The sequence below is a fragment of the Microtus oregoni genome, unplaced genomic scaffold, assembly GCF_018167655.1.
Source record: "Microtus oregoni isolate MIOR12 unplaced genomic scaffold, Mior012 000091F_ref0000469, whole genome shotgun sequence".
In the NCBI taxonomy this organism is placed as follows: Eukaryota; Metazoa; Chordata; class Mammalia; order Rodentia; family Cricetidae; genus Microtus; species Microtus oregoni.
Window position 1 is genome coordinate 4,138,600 of NW_024544600.1, and position 8,599 is coordinate 4,147,198.

Sequence of the window (8,599 nt, forward strand, 5' to 3'; positions counted from 1 at the left end):
TTACCGAGTATGTGGTCAATTTTCGAGAAGGTTCCATGAGCTGCAGAGAAGAAGGTATATTCTTTCCTCTTTGGGTGGAATAATCTATAGATGTCTGTTAAGTCCATTTGCTTCATTACTTCCATTAATTCTCTAATTTCTCTGTTAGGTTTCTGTTTGATCGACCTGTCCATTGGTGAGAGAGGAGTGTTGAAGTCTCCTACTATTAGTGTGTGTGGTTTGATGGCTGCCTTGAGTTTTAGTAATGTTTCTTTTACATATGTGGGCGCTTTTATATTCGGGGCATACATATTCAGGATTGAGACTTCATCCTGATGAATTGTTCCTGTTATGATTATATAATGCCCCTCTCCATCTCTTCTGATTGATTTAAGTTTGAAGTCACCTTTGTTAGAAATTAGTATGGCCACACCTGCTTGTTTCTTAGGACCATTTGCTTGATAAGCCTTTTCCCAGCCCTTTACTCTGAGTAGGTGCCTGTCTTTGTGGTTGAGGTGTGTTTCTTGTAGACAGCAGAACGTTGGATCCTGTTTTCGTATCCAATCCCTTAGCCTGTGCCTTTTTATAGGTGAGTTGAGCCCATTGACATTAAGTGATATTAATGACCAGTGGTTGTTAACTCCGGTCACTTTTTTAGTAGTAGGGTTTGTGTGTTTTCCTTCTTTGAGTTGCGCTGGTGAAAGGTCTCTAGATGACTGAGTTATTGTGGGCATTGTTGGACTCCTTGGTTAGTGATTTTCCTTCTATAATTTTCTGTAAGGCTGGATTTGTGGCTATGTATTGTTTGAATTTGTTTTTATCCTGGAAAATTTTGTTTTCTCCATTTATAGTGAACGAAAGCTTGGCTGGATATAGTAGTCTGGGCTTGCATCCCTGATCTCTTAGTTTTTGCAGTACATCTATCCTGGACCTTCTGACTTTCATGGTTTCCATAGAGAAGTCAGGTGTAAGTCTGATAGGTTTACCTTTATAAGTAACGTGGTCTTTTTCCTTTGCGGCTCTTAATATTCTTTCTTTATTCTGTATATTTTGTGTTTTGATTATTATATGGCGAGGGGATGTTTTTTTTTGATCCAGCCTATTTGGTGTTCTTTATGCTTCTTGAACCTTCATAGGTACCTCTTTCTTCAGGTTGGGAAAGTTTTCTTCTATAATTTTATTAAGTATATTTTCTGTACCGTTGAGCTGCACTTCTTCTCCTTCTTCTACTCCAATTATTCTTAGGTTTGGTCTTTTTATTGTGTCCCAAATTTCCTGAATGTTTTGTGATGAGAATTTGTTGGTTTTGCTGTTTTCTTTGATCAGTGTGTTTATTTTTTCTATGGTATCTTCAGTGTCTGATATTCTCTCTTCTATCTCTTGTAATCTGTTGTTAGTACTTGTTTCTGTCATTCCTGTTCGTTTACCCAGATTTTCCATCTCCATTCTTCCCTCAGTTTGTGCTTTCTTCATTGCTTCCATTTCATTCTTCATGTCTTGAACCGCTTCCCTAACCTGTTTGATTGCTTTTTCTTGTTTCTCTTGGTTTTCTTGCGTGTCTTTGAGCGATTTATTCATTTCCTCTACCTTTTTGTTTGTAATCTCTAATTGTTTATGGCAGTTTTTCACCTCCTGTTTAAGGTCCTCTATTATTTTCATATAGTTCACTTTTGAGTCGATTTCTTCTATTTCTTCAGGAGTAGGGTGTACAATTTTTCTTATTTCGGGATCCCTGGTTTCTGGTGGTGTCATGTTGCCTTTCAGATTGTTGGGGGAATTCTTGTATTGGCTCCTTCCCATATTTTCCTTCAAATGGAGCCAGGAGAGGCCTGGTCTCTTGGTCCAGTCTTTGCTGTGATTGACTCTCAGGGTATATCTCTTCAGTGTAGAAGCAGGAACCGTTCCCGTCCAGATGGGATTCCTCCGCAACCGTCCTGATGGGATTACTCAGCAACTAAACAGGGCCGCCGGTAGCCCAATGCTCCAGGGCCAACAGGATGAATGGAGCAAGTGGGGGGCCGGGGGTTGGTATCCAGGAGCGCGCAGGAAGCCTGGCGCCGGAGCTGAAGGTGCCCGACTCCCTTACAGGGGACCCTGAGGCCTGCCCGGCTGGCAGGCACTCACCGCTCTGGGTGGGTCGCCTTAGTTTAGGAGCTTAAGACTGTAGTTGAGCACTGGTCCTAGCATACAGCAGGGCAGGGTTGGGGAGGGGTTCTGGGGGTGCTGGGTCGTGCGAAAGAAAGACAGCCCTGCAGAAGGAGCTGGGGGAGGGGGTTTGTACTCTCTTCCGGGACAGTCCGCCCCTGGGTAGCACACACTCACCTGTCCTGATGGGATTCCTCAGCAACTCTGCTGTATGTTCTTGTACAGCCTGAATGGCTGGTGACCTTTTTCCATAATACCTCATCATATCCTTTCCAGAATTATAAGTTCCTGGAACTACAGGAATGTTAATCTGGGTATTCCATTGCTGTAGCAGGTCACGGCCCCATAAATTTATGGCAATATTGGCTATATATGGCCTTAGTCTTCCTATTTGCCCTTCGGGCCCTATGCATTCAACCCATCTTGTGCTTTGTTTTACACGAGATAGGGTTCCAATTCCCAGGAACTGAACATCCACCTCTTGAAGAGGCCAATTCGGATGCCAAGATTCTGGGATAATGATACTTACATACGCACCTGTGTCTAATAAGCCTTCAATAAAAGTGCCATTTATACAGACTCTTAGCTTTGGTCTTTGATCATTAATAGAAGTCTGCCAAAATATACGTTTACTCTGTTCTACTGGGTTTTTTAACTCATCCTCTACATGTATTTCATCATTAAGACCAGTATTACTTTTTACAGCAGAAATTGGAGCTTTTAATTTTCTTGGTGAGGCACGTTCTCCACTGTGACTGGGAATGACAGGGCCACTGTTGGCTTGGGGGCCTGCGAGAGGCCCCTCAAGGAGTTTCTCGATGGTATCGGGTTGCCTTGTTTGTCTGTTGTTGACCTGCATTCGTTGGACCAATGTCAGCCTTTACCGCATCTCCTACATATACCTGAAGGCCTAGGTCTCCTATTTTTGTCATTCCCAGAGGAGATAATATTCCTAGAAATTCTGTGCCTGCAATCCCTTTTCAGATGTCCTAATTTACCACAATTAAAACACCTGGCAGTTTGATGTCTCCTCATTGCTGTGGAAATCGCTTCTTCTACCCAAGACTCATCGTTATAGCTAAACGTCTCAACATTCATCGTATGCTGAATCCATTCATCCATAGGTGCTGATCTAGACTTTAAAGGCCCAATTATCTTTTTGCATTCTCAAAAGCTAGAGATTCAAGAAGTATTCGTCTAGCTTCTGGGTCTGTTACCCCTATGTCCAGAGCCTTAATTAATCTTTGCAAAAAGTCAATAAAGGGTTCTCTCTGTCCTTGCCTAATTCTAGTATATGATTCAACCCTTTTTTCTGGATCTTGTATCCTATTCCAAGCATTTAAAGCTGCTTGGTGACATAGACACAGTACTTCATCATCATAAAGAGCTTGGACCTGTGGATCAGCATATTCTCCTGCACCAAGAATTTGATCTTGGGAAACCTTGACACCTTTTGCTCTTCCTTGCTGTTCCATATGAAATAAATTCCAAACATCAAGGAAGGTCCATTATCTAAAATTGCAGACACTAACTGATGGAAATCATGGGGGGTAGCTCTAGCATTAGAAGCCCAAGTCCTTATCATTTCCTTTACGTATGCAGAGTGCAAGCCAAAATTAACAATAGCTTGCTTAATTTCTTTTAGATCATTCATTGCTATTGGTGTCCATCTAGCTTCTCTGACTCCCTTTGAGCCTTTAGATGTTGACACTTTGTCAGAATTAAGTATAGGGTATGCCGCTAAAACCTTGGGTAAGCCAGTTCTAATAGCTGGTGTTGGCATTGTATCCTGTCCTTGTGCCTTATTACTCTGTTCACCAGCTCCAATCATTTCTTCAATCATTTCAAGTCTTTTTATTATTGTCTTTATTATTGTCTCTTTTGAATCCTGAATCTCCTGACCTGCATGAGTTTCTAGTAAAGATTGTGTGGTTCTTAGGAGTGCCATGATCTTCCTAAATGATAGAATATTCAAAAGAATACTGAAACCTAGTAACCAGTAAATTAAGTTATCCCCATAGTCATATAAACCTTGCATGATATAACCCATTGTATTGGCAACCAGAACAGTAAAATTCGCGTTGGAAACGAAAACTGCCATATTACCTATTATCCAGCAGGTGGCGCTGTTGCCAAGTCGCGACGAAAACAGGGTCCTGTTTCAGAGTCCGCCTAGTATTTGTTAAAAACTGGAAAATGTAAGTTGCTCAACAAAGTAAATGTAATTAAATCAATTCCAGAGACAGAACCAGAAACCCAGAATCCAGGGGTAGAGAAGAGCAACCTGGAAGCCGCTTATGCTTCCACGTGACAGAGTCATCCTGAGGGGTGCAGCTTTCAGTAACCGCATGCTCTGGTTCGCGCCACTTAAGAGCTGTGCTTGCAAGGGAGATTTAAAAACGACTCAGAAAAGAGCCAACCATGCGGGCAGAGACTACGCAGGCCTGTGGAGTTTAAATCCACATGGGGAGGCCAAGGCCGCCGCTGCAAGGCACATGCGGCGGCTGAGGAAGGGAGGGCTCCCGCCAAGCCGAAATCGCGGCCGGCAGCCGAGCGGGGAAAGGAGAGGTTCTAAAACCAAACATTGGGTGCCAATTGAAGGCGTAAGTCATAAACAATGCCACACCAGTTTGGAATTATGATTAATAGGGTGGTATTTATTTAAAGGGGAAAAAACTTACAGATCACCATCAGCCCTCTGTGCAACCAGGAAGGGAGTCTAGTCACCGGCGGAGCAGGAAGTGAAGAGAGAGAGGAGAGGGAAGTGGCCGCTTTTTTAAAGGGAGAGAGACCACGCCCCAATGGGCTGGTATCTCAGCGGCGATAGGCTGGAGGAGTGGGAGGACCACCCGTAACACTGATTCTCAGGACTTCTGACACCAGCTGGAGAGGGGCACACCACGCAACTTTCTAGCTCTCTGGAGACACCAGCTGCAGGTCTTACACTCAGCTGGACTTAGCTCTACTGGAGTTAGCTAGTGCCAGACTGCTCAGATAAGGGCTCGGCTCGCCCGCAGTCCCTGTTCAGATGGCAGTCACAGTCCAGGTTGTCACTAGTGCATCCTACCAGCCTGACAACCACCTCAGGAAGATCCCTTGCTAGGCTGACTCAGAGCCCAGGAAAACAGTTTCCTTCCTACTGCTGACAAAGAATTCTGGGGAGCAATGAACAGCCAGGGGAACAGGTGCATAGGTGAGGTGAGCAGGGAAGGCTCCGGGAGCATGGTGCTGGGGGCAGAACATTCCTTCCCTGTGTTCATCAACCCAGAACCGTTGTGATCCCCGTTTGGGGACTTTTATGGAACCCTTCATCATACAAGCCTGACTGACTTTTGAGACATGGTATTACTTTTAGCCCAGGCTGGCCCAGAATTGGTAAACCTGCATCCTCAGCATTCTGAGAGTGGAGGGGTTCCAGTGTGTGTCACCATACCTGTTTGTGCCCGCCTCCTTACCTCTCACCAGGACACATGGACTGAAGCCGACTATCTCAGGCATGCAGTTGTGGCTTGTTCTTCCTGATGACTAACCTTCACCCAGAAGCCCACCAAAAGTGACCTTATCCAAACAAATGGTGCTCTGACCACAGTGAAAGTGTCCAGGTGATTTAGGAGCTCTGTGGCAGCAGCTGGGGAGCAGGTACCAAATACGTGTTTCCTGACATGGCACATTCCCTCAGACAAGAAACCAGAAGCCATTATTAACATTTCAAACCAAAAAGACTATTTTAATTTCTTTAGTATATAACGTTAGAGTGTCCTTGTATATTACAGTAAAGCAATTGTACGAAAGAATGGGCTTCGTTATGACTTTCTGCTTTATTTTATTGCTGATGATGTGCACCAGCTGTGCACGGTTTGTGCATGTGGATGCAGGTGTCCACAGAGGCCACAGGAGGGCATCACATCCCCCTGGGGCTGGAGTTAAAGCTGGTTGCAAGCCACCTGGCATGAGTGCTGAGCGCTGAGCTTTGCTCTGGGTAAAAGCAGCGCATGGTCTTTGGTCACCGGGCCATCTCTCCAGCCTCTTGGATAACACACTCTGATGGCACTCGCCTCCTCCACCGCCAGGTCATCTCTCCCCACCGGAGTTCCTACTCCCCTTCTGCAGAAGTCTGTCTTCTACTTTCGTGTCTCCAAAGGGATCTCGTCCAAGCGCTTGGTGCTTTTTGCTGAAGGTGCTGGGGTGGTGACAGCTGGTGAGGGGCTGTACCTCTTAGCTTTCAGGTTCCTTTGTCACAGCTGCTTTCCAGAAAGTCAAGGAGCCGGGTCTTTTGGAACACTGCTAGGGTCACTGTAGTCTCGTGGTCCCCGGAGGGGGCGTTGTTCAGGTGGCATCTGGAGGTGCGCATCACGACGGCAGAGGAGGAATCAGATGGCAGCCATCTCTTCTCTCCCTAATGCATCTCACACACGGGCACATTACCAGCAACACGTCTGGCCCACAGAATGAAGTGGCAATATCCACTGGGTTGGTCCCACTCTGTACCACACCTCTACATCCAGGCGTGATGAGAAAAACCCCACTTGTACTTGAGGGTGCCCTGGTACCTACCACACTTTGGGCAGACAAATGGATGTTCAAGGCTCTGGAAGAGTAGGGAGGCCCACAAAGAGTTACATGGTGGAGGCCTAACTGTCAGAGACCCAGTGTCACTCTAGCCAGTTAGCAGGTAAGGTGGTGACTCCTGAGATGCCTGGGATGGATCCGTAGTTTACTCTTTGTAATGAAGGGCAGATGATCTGCAGGCCACTGGGGACGGGGAGAGCGTCTATAAACAAGTGCCCCTTCTTCAGACACTGTCTGCGCAGGGCCTTGTGCTTGTTAGGATGCTAGGCAAGATCTCCCTCCTGCACTGCCCTTTTACGTGGACAGCACTGGGCTACTTATTTAAGCTTTGCGTTCTTCCCACCTCCCCTTCCCAGCCTCCTGACTCCCTTCCGAAATCAGTCTCCAAGACAGAGAGATGTATTTATCAAGCCTTGCACACTCACTTTTACTACCAACTACTAACCACAAGTTAGGTAGGTGGCAAAGGTTCCCTGGTCTCTTCCATGCTGGAGGTCATCTGGGAGAGGAGTAGGTGAGGGGTGGGACAGAACAGTCAGTACAAGGAATGATGGTGTCGTTAAGTCTGACAGGGAGGCCAGGGTCCCACCTTCCAGCTGCCCCACACAGGCAACATTGCCCAGATGGACACCCACCTTGTAGCTTAGGGCCTCTTACCAGGCCCCGCAAGCTCTGACTCCTAATGTCTTGGGGTGAAGCTCTGTCATTTTGAGACCTGGACAATAGGAGAGAGGGGAACACATCCTAGCCCCAACCCTTGGAGTCGGGGTGAGACTTGAAGGCTACAGCAGAGGTGGAACGAGGATAAAGTGGAGGATTTCTGTAAAATGGTGGCAGTGAAGGAGGGTCTGGTGCCATGCTGTGGAGAGTTTGGGACCTGCAGCTGAAGGAAACTGGGATTTTGGTCTGCAGATGCTATGAAAGCTTCAGAGGAAAGCAGATTCCCGAGGAAGATGCAGCAGTAAGGCAGGCCAGGAGCCAGCCAGAGAGCTCAGTGCATCACGGCTCAGCCAGGGAGTTCAGTCCTGAGTTCAGTCCCAGGAATCTACATGGTAGAAAACAACCCAGCCCCTACAAACTGTCTATTTCCCTCCACATGCATACAGTGGCACGTTCTCTTCTCTCTCTCTCTCTCTCTCTCTCTCTCTCTCTCTCTCTCTCACACACACACACACACACACACATACACCAAATTTCACTTTAAGTGTTCACTTTGGCAATATGTATAGTAAAATTAGAAAGATACAGAGATTAATAACACAACCACCCTGTACAAGGATGGCATACACATTTATGCAGCGTTCCTTGTATATATTAAATAATATATATGAATATATATTAAATTTTACTACGAAAAGACAAAGCCAGGAGACTTACCCATGGGCTACCAAATGTACTCTGGTCTTTTTGTTGTTGTTGTTGTTGGGATAAGGGGTTGACATAGGGTCTCAACACTGTAGCCCAGGCTGGCCTTGAACTCACCTTGATCCTTCTGCCTGAGCCCTGTAAATAGTGGATTTCCTCTCTAAACTAATCATTCTTTGAGACAGCTCAGGCTGCTGTCCTACTACTATGTATCGAAGAAAGAATTTGATATTATGGCCCTACTGTTTAAAACACTTGTTTTAAACAAGTGTTTAAAAGTCCTGCTGGGATTGCAGGACTGTGCCATCATGCCTCAATGCTGGAATGGAACCCAGGGGTTCACGAGCTGGACAATTACAACTGAGCTACATCCTGGACTTCCCATTATTGTGTATGTGGGGTAAGAATATGGCAGAGGGGGACAGTGCACATACAGAGGTATGAGCACAGCTCTGTGGTGTTGATTCTATCCTTCAACCTTTATGTGGGTTCTGTTTATCAAACTCAGGCTTGCAGCAGCAGCAGCAGCAACAGCAACAGC

At 46.0% G+C, this 8,599-nt stretch overlaps 1 non-coding gene across 1 annotated transcript; it reads left to right on the forward strand.

Moving 5' to 3' along the window:
• Positions 1-7,897: 7,897 nt before the first annotated feature.
• LOC121442522 lies at positions 7,898-8,006 on the forward strand. The gene has a single exon (XR_005973564.1). It is a non-coding gene; the product is annotated as a U6 spliceosomal RNA (small nuclear RNA).
• Positions 8,007-8,599: the final 593 nt, after the last annotated feature.